At 47.4% G+C, this 18,227-nt stretch overlaps 1 protein-coding gene across 2 annotated transcripts in view; it reads right to left on the bottom strand.

Annotated features, from left to right (window-relative positions):
- The window catches only part of LOC144145520 (uncharacterized), a gene marked incomplete in the record, with an annotated part of 396,732 nt that overhangs the window by 307,011 nt on the left and 71,494 nt on the right, over window positions 1-18,227 (bottom strand). For both annotated transcript variants that reach the window (XM_077677175.1, XM_077677174.1), the window contains 1 exon segment: window positions 5,368-5,475.

Here is an 18,227-nt window from a genome sequence, read left to right as displayed (position 1 = left end):
TTGAGCATTTCTTCCAGCCATGATAGCTTGCTTGCCTACGAGGAACTTCATACTAATATATACCAGAGGGAAATCTGGCACTCGTGTCTGGGCCAGCTGAGCTTCAACGAGCGTACCGTCGTGTACCACGGAAAAGCGCTCTATTTCAGCGTGGCGTGTCCGATGAACCAGTTTGAAAGATGCCTGTAGCAGCAAAAAACCACAATATTTTTAAAGAGACAATTTAATGTTGTTCAACCGTCATAACGGCGTAGCTCTTACAAGATTAACTTGTCGCTAGGGGGCAGATGCAAGCCATGTTGCAAGCTAGGCCACGTAAGAATTAAACACTATCAGCTGTTACGGCGGTACTCCAAGGTGGGATGGCACTTAAGTGGCAGTTTTCTATTTCGTATATCTTGTAGAGGATGGTATTTCTGGGGTACTCACACCAGAAAATGTCTGTCTGTCTGTCTGTCTGTCTGTCTGTCTGTCTGTCTGTCTGTCTGTCTGTCTGTCTGTCTGTCTGTCTGTCTGTCCGTCCGTCCGTCCGCCCGTCCGTCCTCGATTCAGCCTTCCAGCCAAAAGTTAAACGAATGGTAGGACGAAATGCTTATATATACGAACCTTTCTGAACCACAATATCTGGAAACACACTTCCTACTTGTCTAAATTGTTGAGCAAAAAGAAAAAAAAAATCAGGCAAGACATCAATACGTAACTGGCACCAGCAATGTTCTTTCCATTAAAAATACGTGACTGATTAATTTTCGCGATAACAAATAAAAAATACGAGTTGGAAAAATATTTTGACCCAAAAGTACAGAAAGAGCATGCGACAAGTTTAGACCTCGTGACGGCGTTCCAAGTTCTAAAGTGACGTAAGGTTCCATTAGGTGGCACGCGAGCAGTTGGAAGGCGCGAAAAATTGAATGGATTTTCGTAAACCTTTTCCGTGTTGATCCTGGAAGGAGCGAAACTGGAGGAGAAAGAGCGTGAGAGGTGGGTGGCGGGAGAGAAGAGAGGCATTTACGCCGCAGGGGTGGCCGAAAACTGTCGTCTTTCAACGAGGAGTGCGCAGACCCGCAGCCAATTTGTACTCCACGCTTGTCTGCAAACGCTCCTGTTAAATTGTCTCAACTTAGACAGGGTATGTCTGTGTGCCTTGCAGCCACTGTATACCATGTATAGACTTTCGCCATGACAGGTGGGGAACCGAATCAGCGCAGGAACAGCAGCGCAACGCGTGCATTCGCTCTCTTATCCCCGTATACTATTCTGGGTCTCGTCATTCACCAGATTCGCACACCTGGTCACGCTGATAAGTTGTTTTGAAGCATTGCGGCGAAGCCAACCTGCGGGGATTTTTTTTTTTTTTCAGAGTGGATCCTACCTTTCTTTAGTTTGATTGATTATGGGGTATAACGCGCCGAAACTACACAGGCGTGCCGTAGTGGGGGGCTCCGGATTAATTTTGACCACCTGAAGATCTTTAACTTGTGCCAAAACCTCGAACACGCGGGCGTTTTTGCTTTTCATCTCCATCATAAAAGCTGCCGCCGCGACCGGGAATCGAACCCGCGTCCTCCCGCTGAGCAGTACAACGCCTTAGCCACTAAGCCACCACGGCGGGTGACCTCTCTTTAGTTAAAAAGAGGCCATATTTCCGCGCATCGTTTCAACAGGGTTCAGTGAACAACTCGCTCGCCCCACACACAGCGCATGATGGGCGTAACCTTCGAGGCGAGGTAAAGGCAGTGCGGAGAATCTGCTGTGACGAAAGTGACGCAAGCAAGCGTGCACGCGGCGCATAACAGCGTCGAGGACAGGTCTCGGCCACTTCTGGTCGCGTGACTAACCTGCATTTGGAAGACGACGCAGGAAGATGCGCCTACAACGAAAGAGGGGGGGGGGGGGGATGTTGCGCAGAGGCGGGTGTAGAAAGCCAGAAAAAGCGTCAAGGGTCTCCCTCCTCCGGTTTTACTCAGCATTCTTCAATGCAACCATCGGGGCCATTAGACGAAATCGTCCCCTCGGTATGTGTATGCCCACCCAGAACGAACGGAGCGAGCTGGAGACGCAAGAAACCATGGAAAACGGGCGTCATCTTTGCCGCGTTGATTTTTTTTCCCTTTGTGCTTTTTCTCTGTATCATCGTCGTTACAATTTTGTATATGTACTCGGGGCGTTGCTGGGTCGTTGCGAGACGGTGGTCAGCCTGCCGCGAAATGACAAAGGCTCACGATGACTCTGCCGCAAGACGGGTGGATTGTACGCGACGTATAAGAAATAGTCGAAACGGAATTTGCTTGTGTTGTCGCTAAGAAAAGCCTGTCGTCGCCACCTTCGATACGAATGCGGGCATTATTTGAGAAGCCTCAGCGAAGGAAGCGTTTTTTTCGTGGGTCATGATAGGAAACCGACAAAAGCTCTATAGGCTTAAATAAATAAAAAAAAAGACCCAAAACACCGGACGCCACCTTCAACGACCTTCCCGGGGTGAAAACGAGAGCGCATATTCCGTAGGAAGCAACAACGCTTAGTATTCTCACGCACGCACTTATGGTCAATTTTTCGACACGAGAACCTGTTTCCTTGAAAGAAGCGGCGGTGGGAGACGAGCGCGTATTACAAAAAAAAAAAGAAAAAAGAGGGGGGGGGGGGGGTCGCACTAAGTTGTGTTGCCGCGGCGTAGTTGCACCGCATACAACAATGTGAAACATCCAAGACGGCAGAGGCGTTTTCGACTACTGTCGCCGTGGGCGTCCTCCGAGGCACCCGCAATTACGCGTGCACTGAGACCGAGAGGTTATTACGAACGCAACTGGCGTCTTCTGTATAGATACAAGGAGAGTTGGCGCGGTCTCTTTGCCGATGCCTGCTTCACAAACACGGAATGCGCTTTTTTCCACGCCGTTCTCTCGCGCCCAGATAACGCTCCCAAGCACAACATAGGATTCGGGCCCACGTTATACTACATATAATCACAACTTTGTTTATTTATTGGTAGTGTCTATTATCACGGCAACTGTGAGAATTACCGTCAGCAATTTCTCACGGCAGTCGCCTCTCTTTGGCTAAGAATGCTACCCGGAGATTCTATGGAATATATATTCCTAAAAAGCGGTGTTTGCAGCTACCCCTATAGTGCTGTGGTATAGTGCTTGGTTTTGAACGAGAAGGCTCAGGTTCGAGTCCGACATTGCGATGTCCTTTTTATTTTTCGCTTTCGGAATTGTTCGGTCATCGTGATTTTGTTAATGCTTCTTTTTTACCCTGGTTTTTACTATACCAAAAGATCGACGCACAGGACTTCTAGAATGGGTTGAATTACGTTTAATATAGGTTGTGTTCTGTGTCCTTGGGCTGGGTTAGATTAGGTTTGTGCCAGTTGGGCTGGATTTAGGTAGGTTAGGACGCTTTCGGTTAGGTTACGTTAGGTTCGGTGAGGTTATGATACGTTAGGTTACGTTGGGACGTAATATTCAGCGAATTTTAGGCACGCCAGCTTTTATGGAAACTGCCGTGAGAATTTTTCGGAGGTAATTCTCACGGCTGCCGTGAGATCAGACGCAGCCTGATTTATTTACTTACCAATTGTTACGATCGGCGGAGGGGAACCGCTCGCAGTGGTCACCGACATTGGTCAGCCATCTTCGTACCTCTTCACGTTAAGGTTGGCCCTTGACACGGACATACCCCTCCCCCATCCTCCACCCCTGTTCATTGATACTCGATTCATGTAAAATATTGTACATAATGTCTCTTCTTTCTTCGTCCTACTCGGCACCATTGCTTGCCCTGACCTAAGAAACACCAAGTCATGCACCAAGATCCGTAGTACTTTTGATGCATAGGCAGAAATTGTATATTGATTGCAATTAACTCATTCGAATTAATTACTTGGTTAGCCCAAGTGATCAAGCCAATTCGCTCGTGCGAGAGTGTAAATTCTTCTCCGGAACACCAGCTGCGTCACGCACCATGAAGGCAGTGATGCGGGCACTAACAGCCAACGTTGTAAAAATGGGTAATGACAAATGTAGCATAAACTGTTTCTGAATAAATTCCAATTCTATAGAAGGCTACACGGGTTGTTAAATTATATTAGTTTATAAATTATACAGCTCATACGGCTTTTATTCGATGTACAGTTCATATGAATGAACTCAATAGTGCGGCATTAAATGCGTATGTAACGTAATCCTGAACAGCACTGAAAGACGCTACATCTATATCTGCCCTGTATACACACAGAAATTTTCTTGAGTGTGAGGGGCTATGCATCTGTGTAAACAACAATACGTCTTGTAGAAAGCAGTAAAATGGTTGGTCACAGAACACCGCAAGACGATGTTTAATCCCTCAATGAAATCACTACCGAGAAAATGCTTTCATATATAGTGCGCGGTGCATACTGAGTGGTTACAAATTCGTTAAAATCACTCCGAAGAGCGTTATAATCGCTGTCAAATCAAATTATGAGGTTAAAACTTGAAAGCTGTCGTCGCGTTTCAGTTTTTTCTAGCACTTTGTTTTTGTTTTCTGCGAAAGAAAGCGGGGTTCGAAAACATACGTTCTATTTTAACCTTCCCCATCGTCACGATTAGCCATCGGCGGCTTGGATGAATCAGAATCAGAATCAGAATCAGAAAAAGAGTGTATTTGTTCGTTGATGAAATGACCAAAGGGTAGCTCTACATAAAGCAATTTTACCAATCGCGAGCGCGTTTATCTCTAACACGAATTGTTGCTGAGCAGGAATAAAGTCTTTAAGAACTGCAAAAAAGAGTAAGAAATATGTTCCCACGTTGATTTTACATGATGGCACAATACAAACGAACGTGACATCGTTGCTAAGCTATGCTAACCCATGCTAAACCATGCTAAATTAGAAAAACAATTGATAAATTCACATCAATCTTCGCTGAAACGGTAAAGTGCACCCAGGGATCAATTCAGTCTGCCGAGAAGTTCACCGAACTTTTCAATGGGTGTTTGTACCGGGGGGCCTGGTCTAAGATTCCCACCGTTAGCTCGAGGAAAATAAATGTTCATTCATTCATTCATTCATTCATTCATTCATTCATTCATTCATTCATTCATTCATTCATTCATTCATTCATTCATTCAAATTTAAGCGCATCAAATCGGTTCGCGCTTTAGAGGTCCCCCATGCGTGCGTAACCTACGTAGCTCCGTATGAGCTGTGCTTATGGTTTCACCCAATGCTACCCACGTTTACGGTGTCGTCGGTGTGATTGTGCGTACGGCACACATGTATACGGTACTACTGTGTCTACGGTAGTACCGTATGCGTACGGTTCTAATACTACCATAACTATTGCTATAGCTCCTCGATTGATATTACTGGCGCCATGAGCTTACCTCGAGAGGACCCCGGGCAATCACATGTTGATTTCCGGAGATCAGGCATCGTCTAAGAGAAGTCGCTTTGAAGCAAGACGTTGCGGTCTGCATCGGCGATCATTCCGCCTAAGAAAGAAACGAACAAAGAAAAGGCCGAAAATAAACAGTCAGTGGGTTTAGCTTATATACGGACAAAGTAATACTGTATGAGAATGCAAGCCTGGGTCCGTAACTACATTCATTAACAGCAAATTAAAATGCATGTCAGTGGACGGGACTAAAGAGAAACGAGAAATGACAATGCGTGTGGCAAAACACTGAAGTCGTTGGGGGGCAATTGTAATCGAAGGCGGAACGAGCAAGATTTACAACAAAGAAAACGTTCCGACAAGCTTCGGGGTCCCACGCATGATGATACGGAGCTTCTTTGCTTGGCGAAATAAGAAGAGCAAAATGTATTTGCTCTAATTATAGCCACTATCGGTTGATATCACCCCTCAAAAGCAAAAGTCAGGAAATCAAAGCGCTGATGCCAGTTCATGTACATGAACGGACATCTTTGGGTCTGCATAGACCCAAAGTGTCACACACGCTTGACAGGTCGATAATATCGTAGTTAAATGACGAGAAAAGGTTATATCAAACAGGAAGAATCAGTTTAAGTATTTTTAATAATGCCTTCGATGGCTGCATAAAATGCGGAGTTTCTTAAGTTGTATTACCACAAAAAATGGCCGCGTATCTGCTCCTTTCGTTGCAAATGTCGCCGAAAGACGATAGTTGACTGGCGCCCCTGCCAAGTAAAGGCCTCCCTTCTCTTTCCCGCTCACCTCTATATGCTGTTCCTTTCCCGTCTTTTTCCTCCCAAGATAACACACTGGATATTTCATCAAGTCAATTTATATTTACCGCGTTCCACTGCCCCAATTTGGGTGTCTCGATGACAGCGCTGTCGTACGGCGGAGACGCGCGTGAATCGGGGCACCCTACTTCAACATTTATAGGTGCACGTTGCCCTACTCCACGAGCTTTCCAAGCGGAACGTGGATCCCACCTAGTGGAACCTTTCGTTGCTATTTATCACCGTTTGATTTCTTAAATGCCGCCCGAGGGAGCGCTGCCAACAGGAGGAGACGGTTTTCAGCCGTTGATGTAGTATTTCATTTGCTATCGCAAAAACCAAGCATCCATTAATTTTCAATAAAGGGACACTGCAAATAGCACTTATGTATCGATTTGATGCCTTATATTTGCGTAATATCTTGTTCTTGTTCAACAATGTTGACAAGTATGAACACTGACACCGGACTTATGGCTGTGAGTATATAAGACTATTGCGCAGCATTCCTTACACATTGGCCGAGTGGCTGAATCGAGTAACAGACAGACAGACAGACAGACAGACAGACAGACAGACAGACAGACAGACAGACAGACAGACAGACAGACAGACAGACAGACAGACAGACAGACAGACAGACAGACAGACAGACAGACAGACAGAGAGACAGACAGACAGACAGACAGACCAAAATTAAATTTCTGCGTTTAAGTAGCCCAAGAACGACTATTGCCTTTAATACTAGCAAGTTTATACGCCCATAACGGTCGTGCCATGTTGACATCCGTACAGTGCAAGCCTTTACAAACTGAAGGTTATTAGCCCCACGGCATCGCCACACCACCACGTGCGGCTCAGGAAACAAACAAAAACGCGAGTCCGTTGGTTCCACAGAATCCGCGAGCTTCAAACTTTCCTGGCGAACACGAACGCGCGCGGTTGAATCCTTCTCCTCTTGCGTTGGTTTCCTTTGCCGGGTTTTCTTTATTGCTCCCCTCCGATCGCGGGCGGCGCGGGCAAAGGTCGCGAAAAGGGTAAAGAGCACATCTGCTCGCGCGCCGGTCGCCCTCGCACACGAAGGGCGCAAAAAGAAGGGAAGAGTCACAAAAGAGGACCCGCCCGCCCCAAAGGAAAAAGTGCTTTGACCCCAGGATTTTTCAGCCGCGTCTGCACAGCGCAGGCGGCCGTCCCGAAGCGGGTGTTTTACGTAACCGCCACTTGGCGAGGCGTGCGTGCGCCGGTGACGGCTGCTTGATGAACGTTAGGGCACGTTATAGGCTCTGGGGAGCGAAAATTGAAAACAGCGGAGGCGGTTCCATGAAAAAAGGCAGTAAACCTCGTATTGAAGTAACATGCGAAAGAAAAAAAACGGCTGCAAGTAAAAAACAAAAACAAGTGTAGACGTGATTCCAGTCTACGAGAAGGAAACGAAGCTAAGTGTACTGATGACTTAATAAAGTAAACTTCTTTTAAAAACAGAGCTGTTGTACAAGAAGTGAGTTCACCGTTGCAGGAATAAATACTGAGAAAATTCCGAGTGTTATGAGCGCGTGATTCGCGGCGACCGCCGAGCGTCCTCGGCACGCGCACTAGCTTTAGCCAAAAAAAGAAAAGAAACCTCTCCAACGCCGTCGTCAAGCGCTACCGCGCGTGTGAAAAGAAAAACTCGAGCATTAATGCTAAAGATGAAAAGATACCTTGCTTGCGAGAGGTCACCGTGGCCGCCACATTCTCTGGAAGCCCTTATGGATAATTGGAGATATGGCTACGAGTGTGCCAATCCTTCCCGAGACGGCTTGCAGATCGCGCCACCGCTGCCTCGAGTCGACAACGAAGGTGTGATGGAAGTATACAATGCTGAGGATGACTTTGCATCCCACACTAGCCGCGAAGAAGACGACGGCCTCTTCAACGCATGTGACGACCATTACTAGCACCACAACTATGCAAATAAAGAATGATACTGAAGCTTCCAGAAATTCTTTCCAGAAATATGTTTCCAGAAATTCTCACCCACAACAGCTTCGCCATTCAAGTCAGTCGTGCTCGTGAGAGCAAGCTTCCCTGAATTTGTTTTACAACGAAGCTGTATATGACTTCCTCCACACGATTTTGGTCATGGTTGTTGTTATTGATGATGATGATGATATTGTTCAAAGCCACGTAGGGCTTGAATGGCAGAGCCTTGGAATCATATAAACCAATGACACCAAGAAAGTGCACGCCAAAACAAACGCAGATAAGAGAACAACAAATTTGGGCAATCGATGTATGTATAAAGACACTTGGCAACTACACACAGTGGGGGAAGGTAGCAGTGAATTTAGCATCTATTTCACAAAAAAATTTTTTAGTTTGTGTCTTGAATTCATGCTAGAAATAGTAGCACCAGTTAGTTGGTTGAGCGAATCCTGAACATAGTGCAGTCTCGTCCTGCGCCCATACCTTGTATTTCAACGGGTAAGCGGAGCACTCTTTGCGGCGAAGCCAACTTTCGCGCGAGTCATCTGTTGTTCTGAGTCTATAGATATCTTGGAAAAAATCACGTTGAGACCGGCCGTTAAGGCGACTATATCATTGCGCTGAGTTTCATAGTTTTATTAACTCGTCATACTCAGTTAGTTCACCGCGGCGTTGTAAACAATTCGAAATTTCTTTCTGATGCAATACAAGGGCTTCTACGGCAGGAACGTGCTTTAGGAAACGGCCATAACTCAGGCTTAAAGGAGCACTGACACCAATTTTCGGCGTTAATATTATTGCACAGTTCGCTTCCTTCACTCAACAGAATACCCTGGCTGAAATATGAGCGGCCTGCGACGCGAAGAACATCGTTCAATTGGATCGCATTTATCGCGCCGACGGAGCAGCGCGCGGAGCGGCACTCAGCAAATGGACATCAGCGTGACATCACTCCAGGAGAGGAAAAAGAAGTGACGCGACAGCGCTCGTCAAAAACTCGTGACGTCACTTCACGCGCGCGGCCCCATGAGCGGCGAGCGGGCGCCGGTGACGTCCGCACAAAGCGGTGAGGTCAAACCGGGAGGCTGTCATATGCGCCGTTCGGGATGAAAGCGCGGGAGTTTGAAACAAACGATTTTCAGGCCGTTCAATGTAATTAACTATCGCGCGCTGAAGTATTTGAAGTGCTGTTTCAGGTTCGCCAGACCATTAAGCATCAATAAAAGCAATAAAAGTGTAACATAAAATTTTGGTGTCAGTGCTCCTTTAATTGAAATTATTCCGGAACAAATCATATGACGTTAGACTGCTGTAACCGACTACATAACCATGCAAAGGTTCATCTTGTCAGGCGTCAGGGAAAGCTATCAGTCGCAGTTGTAAACAAATGCAGAGAATTCTTAAGCATATTCTTGCGAGATAAGAACACGGAAGCGTACGGGTGATTAACTTTAGACGATGAATGCTCTATAGCGCCGCCAGTGGCGCCATTCTTATGAAGCGATGAGTTTCTATACTTCAGGTTCAAACTACGCGCCTTATAGGCCAGCTTGCGCCAACTAGTGAACGCCCGCGAGATAGTTTCCTTGCCCTCGATGGGACTACAACTGGGTCAATGCTCTCGTAACTGAAGTGTCGTCAAATTGCAATGCAAAATGAATATGTCATTCATTTTGCAAGACATTTTAACAGCGAAGCTGGTTAGCAAATCGTTATTTTTTTTTTGTCCGCAGTTAAAAAACCAAGAAAATCCCGCGCGCTCGTGCGTTCGTGCCTCACGCCGACCGCCCGGCGTCCCCGGCACCCGTTTGTCAAGCCAAGCATACCCACTTATGGAGATTGACCAAGATTGCAGCGACCGCCCGGCAGTTAAAAAAAAGAAAATGACGAGCGCTCGTGTGTGCGTGCCTCGGGGCGACCGCCCAGCGTCCCCTGCGCACGTTTGTCAAGCCAAGCATACCCACTTAAGAATATTAGCAAAGATTGCGCCCCCACCCACCCCTCCCCCAAATAAAAGAATTCCAGCGTCCGCCGTAATTGTGGCAACACTTGCTCGGAACGAGAAAGACACTTCATAGCGCAGTTGTCCAAGGTGATGTGCAATGATTACCGCTTCAAGAAAAATGAAGGAAGCTCACACGTATAGCAACAATGAAGGAGTAAAGGTCCTTGCGGGAGCGAAGAAGGAGTAAATCGGCTGAAATCGTAGACTTAAACTTCCGTGATGTTGCGTACAGCTTCGCTACCTTCAAGTCTTACTCGTTAGTGTGAGTTTCCTTCGTTTTTATTGTTATTTAAACGTATTCACTATCCAATCGTCTAATAACGGCTGATGGTCAATAATTTCTCGTTTACTTTGTATATGATAGATGAAAGGTTACGATGGCAATCACTCAGTACCATAGACTCCAAAATGTGTTTGGACTAACAAAATGACAATTCCACCCATAACGTGGAAAGGTGGGCTATACTTTGTGGGAATTCATGATGGTAACTTTTGCGCACCCTACACTGTGACAAAAACGAAAAGGGCGCATGAAGACCAGCGCAGACTCACAACTTTACATTGTACGCTGAAGTTACTGCCATGAATCGCACCGAGACGTGATCGCCTCCGTTATTACCACTCACAAACCTTCTTCTTCTTTTTGTTTTTTAGGAATTGGAAGACAATTGTGTCTCAGGCAGACACGGCAGAGATAACGGGAGTGTCGGCACTCCCACACCTAATGGCAGAGGGCGTTATGTTTGGAGAAAGAGAACGACCTTTAATGAAGTCTGGCGATCTCACAATGGGCAGGAATCCACTGGGCTGCTATGTGTTGGTGCGCTTGTAGAGCTTGGAGATGTAGAGCGTGTATGTCAAATACAAGCTTGTCTTTTGGAATAGACGCTAGACATTGAGGGGCAGCCTTGGAGTCTGTGAAGATAGCTCACTCAAGTGAGGGCTGCTTGATGATGCGGGCGAAAGCCACCCGCAGAACTGCAAGTTCTGTAGCCGCAGTTGACGTTTTGTGGCTGAGCATGTCACTGATGGTGGTACGTGATGACGGTATCGACACCCCGACATTGGATGATGTGGATGACACCGACCCATCAAGCTACACATGAGTGTGGTCGTTGCATTTCCGTCAAATATAGTCCAGAGCGAAGAACGTCAGGGCGGGAGCGGGAGCATGCTCCTTTCTCGTGATGCCGGGCACAGTGGTCGTGATTGGTATGGGCAGGAACATCAAGGGCGGGTGCTCAGGAGGAGGAGGATAGACTTGGTAGAAATTCGCGCACTTGTTTGGCCCATCTTGAGGCTAAAGGATGGCCCCACTCTCTTGCCACAATCTGTAGACGCGCACGAAGCAATTCCTGCGTGTTTAGAGAGAGTGGAAAGAGCCGCCTGCATTCTGTCAGCGTTCCGATGGTACCTGTTGCCTTTGGAACTCCAATGCAAACCCACAGGATTTGTGCTTGCATGCTCTCTAGTGATTTGACAGTTACTTTTGACAGAGGAACCAAAGCTGTCATGCTGTAGAGCATCAGGCTAACGCAAAGCGCTTCGCATAGTCGGAGAGCTGACTGAACAACCGCCGGTGCGGAATATATGCGGGAAAATGCAGTAATCTTGTCCGATACATGGCTATCGGACTACCTAGAGGTAGTCCGATAGCCATGTATACGTGCGGCCCCTGATGCCTAAATACTTCAGCGCCGAGCGGATGGCTTCATGCTCCACGCAGTCGTAACGCTGACTTTATGTCAAGGAACACGGCAACGGTAATGTTCCGCCGATGCTTTGCTTGTCTAATGCTATTCGCAAGGGCGATGACGTTGCCCAGGCTGCTACGACCCTTGCGGAAGCCAGACATATGTGCCCGGTATATATTTCCGATGATCAAATTTCATTTCAAGAGGTACAGCACCACCTTTTCCTTCAGTTTCCTAACACAACTCAGGAGCGCTGCTATAGGTCAGTAGGACTCAATGGCGGTGGGAACTTTACCTGGCTTTAGGACTGGGACAAGGCGAGCGTGTTATGTTGGGGCAGTGTTTGCAAATCAACGTGTATGTAGTGACTGAGTGCCGTGCTCGGGACCCTCCCGCGATTGCTCTGTGGAGGCAGGTCCAGATCTGCGAGGAGCATTGGCTGCCTCCTCGGCACGCCATGGTGGTGTAGCCGTGACACACGTGAGCTGTTTCGCAATTGGAGTGGTCGACATCCCGCTCTTAGGAGGACGGACGGACGCGGTACCACCTGACCAGCTCACGCCCTCAAGACCAGCACCGACTGGTGGACAGGGCCAGCAGCGCAGCAAGGAATCAAGGCTTCGTGTACTAAGGAAGCCCCCCACCAAGGGCCGACTATAACAGAATAAACGTTTATCTTTCCTTCCTTTTTTAACTCATCATCAATGTCCTCACGCTCTATGTTTCGCGTTCTAGGCTAAGGAACATAAAATGGGGGAGGAAGAAGGAGGGGAAGTGGGCTTGTTTAGGATACCCGGAGCAGCACGTTCCGTCAAACAATGATTAACCTTTAGCCCTTTCTCTGTTGTTGGTAAGCTAGAACTTCCAATAAGCTCACGGTTTTTGTTTAGGATACCCGGAGCAGCACGTTCCGTCAAACAATGATTAACCTTTAGCCCTTTCTCTGTTGTTGGTAAGCTAGAACTTCCAATAAGCTCACGGGCCGGTTGCACTACCTTACCTTTGTCTGAAGCTCAACACCATCCAGCCAAAATGGCGCTGAATTCGACGCATATATCAAGGCAAACTAAGAAACAACGTATTGTACAAAGATGGAGGAGAGCGCATATTGTACACTTCGCGCCATGGGAACTGCGTTTTCGATCACGCACGGGCAAGATGCGAACGCTCACTTGAGATCAGCTCTCGGAGCTCTTAACAGCACATACACAAGCCAAAAAGAAAAAAGAGGGCTAACAAAATCTTCCTTCTCACAGTGACTAACAATTAAAGCGCACAGCCTGCAACGCCGTGCGGCCAAAGATAAATAAAAATGTTTTTTAGCGCCGCAGTGATTCCCATGCCGCTTCATGGATGCCTCCCAGCTACCCCCCTCGTCTCCGGTCCCACACGAACACCCTCTCCAGTTCTTTCGACGCCTTTATTTCATCTCGGATTTTTTATATCCCGGCCCCTATCTGCGCGCGAAACCACCCCACGTTTCTTGCATCCGCGTACGCTGTCACAAAGAATGGAAAGGCGCTTCGTCGCGTAAAAAAAAGTACACGCAGGATACGCTGTTCACGTATGCAGCGCGAACCGAAAGGGATGAATGGGTTGCGCAAGAGCTCCGTCCGTAATGCAATCAAAGGAGAAAAAAAAGTAGCCTAACTTGCCTCGAGCTCTCCTCAATAAGCACCCACTAGATATTTTTTTCCCTTTAGTTGAGCTTGGAGAAAAGCGAAAACGGAAACACACAAAGGAAGGCTGCCGAATGGGAGACGAAAGAAAAAAAGAAGCAGGAAGAGGGATGGTTGGCTGGGAGGGTGATGAGAACACAGCATCACGAGCATATACTGCTGGCGACATGGTGAGCAGCGTGACGTAATTAAAAAAAAGAGGAGGCAAATTCGGGAGGGTATACATCGGTCATAAAAAAATACGGAGGAAGCGGGGTGGGGGTCAGGGGAGCTCTGCAACCCTTTCGCTGCTTAGCTGTGAGGGAGCGAACCGACGGCAATGGGAAAAAGTCTCCCAAGGAAATTTAGCGCCGCAAGAGGTGTACAGGAGAATAGAGAGCACGGAAAGAAAACAAAAACGTATGAAAAACGGATGAAAAAACGTTTTTTTTTTTTTTGGTAGAGGTTCTGCCGCTGTATGATTATGGACGCCAAGCAAGAAAGCAAAATGAAAAAAAAAAAAAAAGCATTGCTGAAATGTTTACTTGAACACACGAAGTCATTCATTGTGGCAACAACACTACAAGAAAGTAAGCCTTCTCTCTCTCTCTCTCTCTCTTGCTATGCAGGGGCATTTTTTTCCCTCCACCTCGGAAGAAACAAAGCAACAAACAATGAAGCAAAGTCCATTCGTTATTGTGTGGATGTATGTCTGTGTGTCAGAGTGAGCATTTAGGCGCTTCATTGTGTATACGCGTGGCCGTGGGAAGCCCAGCTTTGAAATCATGCTTACACATTGTTACGAAAACCCTGGAGAGTTTCTTCGTTTTTTTTTCTATTTGTGGCGTCAATGGTATGAGTGAACTAGAGGACAGATTCTACGGCCCGTCCACCCTTTGTATCCTGTCGACCGTGAGATCACTTGACAGGGAAGAGGTGAGATCAGGTTCACCCGATAAACACATTATTCTTATATTATTCTGGCCCAAATTAGATGCTTTATTTGAATTCGGGTGTGAGAAAAACGCGTATTTAAGAATTACATTGAGCTTAACGCTAATCCAATCTTTGAACCACCTTAAATACATCTCGTCTGAACAAAAACAAAAGAAAGAAAATATGTTCAGGAAAAGCTAGCAAAAATTACGCAAGCATTACCCGAATGTGTATCGAGTTAAGTAACTGATCAAAATTAAACGTAGTCAACACGTGAGCGCAAGTTAGCGTAACGTTACGTACCCATTACGCGCCAACAGGTGCAGCAAATATGCCTTTTACCAGCTGCGTACATCAACAAAAACACACGAGTGGATGAACGCTATGAAAGAAGTGAATCCATAATTAAGAGGGAAGGGAAAGTGTCCAAATGAGGGAGGGGGGTGGGGAAGCGTCGTTTATCACATTTCTAGGAAATGTTGGCTAAGTGTGCTAATACAGAAGGCGCTTGGGAGGAGGGTAAAGGGGAAAGGTTAGGATCACCCCTGAGCTATGGGCCTAATCTTTCAGGTGTTCAGGCTGGCTCGATAGCGAAATAAACACCCGTGACGCTGCCGGGTAATTCCAGTGCTTCACGTTTCAATAAAGTCAATTTGTTTATTGATTGTGCATATCTTAGAGATGGCACAAAACATTATCCCCGGTTTCGTCCAAACGGCAACTGCTAATACAAGTCGCCTGTTTCCGCCATCCGGCAGCCTACGCCCGGAACATAATTTCCGATGCTTACATCGCTCGTGTTTCACCTAACAATAGCGTCGTCGCCTCAAATTGACGCACGCCCTAAGAAGACACGCGCACTGCAAGAGTTGGCTCTATTACGTCACCAGGTATCAAATCCATAGGACGTGTACGACGGATTAATACCACCGCCCCTCTCCCTCGTCTTTCAGCCCCACATTTATCTCCATTTTTTTGTGCCCCTACGTTTCATGTTTCCTTTTTTTGCTCGGGGAGAAGGGTTGCAAGAAAGCAGCGAACGCGACTCTTCGGGATCGCTACTATCCGTTAAAGTTCGTTAGAGTTTCTCGAGTCTTCGGGGAAGGCTCGTACCGAGGGAGGCAGAGAAAGTAAGAGAGTAAGAGAGGTCGAGATGAGGAAAGAGGAGGCGGAAGCGTCAAAGGCGAATATTTTTTTCTCAATGCGTATGGCGTGTATATAGTTGCGCCGAGTCGACAAGACTCGAAGGAAAGGGAACCTCTGTCGTCCTTTCAAGAAGGGCGACCAACCGTTGCTACGCGGTGCCGGAGGAGCCAACGGAAATGCCCGACATGGCCTTCCGCGACGTCATTGGAGGTTTGCAGGCCTTCATCGAGCAGCTTCGGCAAGTTTTAAAGTCTCGCCATTTCGATGGGAGCGAGGCAGAAGCACGGGCTACGAGAGCAGCTCGGCGATATTTTTGCATATAATCAGCCTATGTGATAGCCCTTTGTCTCCATACCGGCAGGGTAATTGAACGATCTTGTTCGGGGTCATCGAAGATAAATGAAGTGCTAAAGGCGAAGTTAGGTGGGCGGCTCGTATTCAAAACGGGTATAATTAAGCTGGTTTTCTTGTTCTAGAGCCGGTGTTGGGCGGCGTTTACGAGCCATTATCTGCCGGTTCGGACGTCTCTTCGGCTGCGGGATCTGTTAGTTCCCCTGCAAATGCTGCGTCAGTGCGCTGAACGAGCGTTGCGGGTAATAGGTCACGAGTCGCCGCTTTCTGTGATGACGTCGCCGACCATGTGTTTGACGCAGGCGACGCGATGATAACCTCGCTTGAAAAAAAAAAAAAAAAAAAAGCCCCCCGTCAAGTGCATGAACGTTGTTAGGCAGCAAAGCCGAACGAGTGCACGACACAAAACCCAACTGACCATGACACAGTATCAACGAGTGCAAAAGGGAACCGCGATTTTTTTTAATTTGCGATTTGGCATATTTAACTAAACTTGAAAAAGAATAGTTTTATCCTAGCACACAAACATTGGGTTGTCACTTCTACGGTGGCTTGGTGATGTCGTTGCTTAGGAGCGGTGGCGACATATTATTTGTGCTGAACTGCGATCGGCAGTTATCTATGACAGTTGCTGAGGTAAAACTTCCCATGGTTATGTGGTAACCTGAGAGGTGCGACGTAGTATAATTTTTTCAGTATAGTACCGATAAAACACGAGTTACAGCCATTTTCTGTGGCCATACTCCTCCCGTGGAAACCCATGTACTGACAGCAGGCATTAATTCCGAAATGTGTGCACTTCCGTGATGAAATGACTCATTATTACAAGTAAACGAAAGTCGCCGTAGCGACAGAGTCGCCTTGGCAGCCAATTGAAGTATGATCTTCCTCAAGATGTCTACATCAGACTGAGAGCTACAGATCATTGCTGAGAAAGTTGGCTTTCCCGTGTTTTGGTGCGCGTACGCCATTTGCGGGTAAGTGCTCTACAGCTTCGCCGTAAATCGTGCGTCCAGGTGGAATGTGAACCCGCAACATTCGGATAACACGTATTTTCGTTTACTAATTCAATTACCAGAGCAGCTCTAATCCCCCCGATTTTCGGTGCATTTATGTAAATGTGAGTGTACGCGAGTGCAAGCGGCAAACTACTTCCCCTACGCCTGCCTTAACTTTCTTGACTTCTGACTTTATTTTCTTTGTATACACCAGTCTCCCTTAATTTATATGATCATTTACGATGATGCTCATGTATGATCGATACGATCATTTACGCAACAAACTTTTCGCTGTTGTACCAACGAAGACTTCCTTTCCCCGGGAAGCGCTAAGACAATGACATTATCTTAAAGCACACATCGGCGGCCATTGAGAACGGTCACGCGAATACCAGCTGCCGTGTGTGCACCTGTTTCTGGCTTATCACGCCCATCCTCCCTTGTATACAAAAGACAAACGGCAAACGTGTAAAGTAGCGCCGCTTAAAAGCAGCACCGCGTACGCGCAGGCTCGGCACGCGGCCCCATCAGCTCCATCACCGTTTTAGACGGACACAGAAACGGCGGAGTGAGCAAAAACATTCACGCATCTCCACGAAGTGAATCATAATGAGAGGGCGAAGCATTGGGGATCGTTCTTACGGTAAATCACCCGTGGCATTGCCCACTCGCGCATGTAAATGAGTGACAACGCGTGTGTACAGTATATAACATTCCAATCCAATCCAATCCGATACAATTCAATTTAATCCAATCCAATCCATTGAGTCCAATCCAAATCAAATCCAATCCAATCAAATCCAATGCTCCTCGCGCATGCGCAACACTGTGTACACGGACGCCAAGCCCTGGACAAAGCGAAGTCCTAAGGTGCTTCGCCCCTAAAATAAAACGCGTACGTGTGCACCCCTTCGCGGCAGCAGCGACAGAGGCCGATGGAGCGGCTCGACAGAGTCGCCAAGTGAGATGTCTTCTGCTCTGACGTGGACGCGCCCACGCCCAAGAAAACCCGGAATGACATCGCAGACTGCAGGAAGGAAGAAGGAACGCGACAAAAGGAGACGCAGTCACGAAGCGGAGAGAGGGAAGCGCTGTGGTCGCCGTCGAAGCCGGAAGACGCCGACTGAACTCGGGGAGCTTCCCAGGGGCACCACCTCTTCTTCAAGTACGCGCCAACTTCGTCGAGGGGAGGGGGAGTTTAACATCATAGTTACGTAAGCCTGGCGAAGATCGAGCGAAAACCCGCGGCTGCTCGCGCCTAATGCAGTTTCGGGTGCGACGCGGTTA

Source organism: Haemaphysalis longicornis, unplaced genomic scaffold (genome assembly GCF_048455015.1).
Source record: "Haemaphysalis longicornis isolate Haplotype H1 unplaced genomic scaffold, Haemaphysalis longicornis Haplotype H1 scaffold_7, whole genome shotgun sequence".
Classification (NCBI taxonomy): domain Eukaryota; kingdom Metazoa; phylum Arthropoda; class Arachnida; order Ixodida; family Ixodidae; genus Haemaphysalis; species Haemaphysalis longicornis.
The sequence above is the reverse complement of the archived record's forward strand: the minus strand, read 5'-3'. Positions and strand labels throughout refer to the sequence as shown.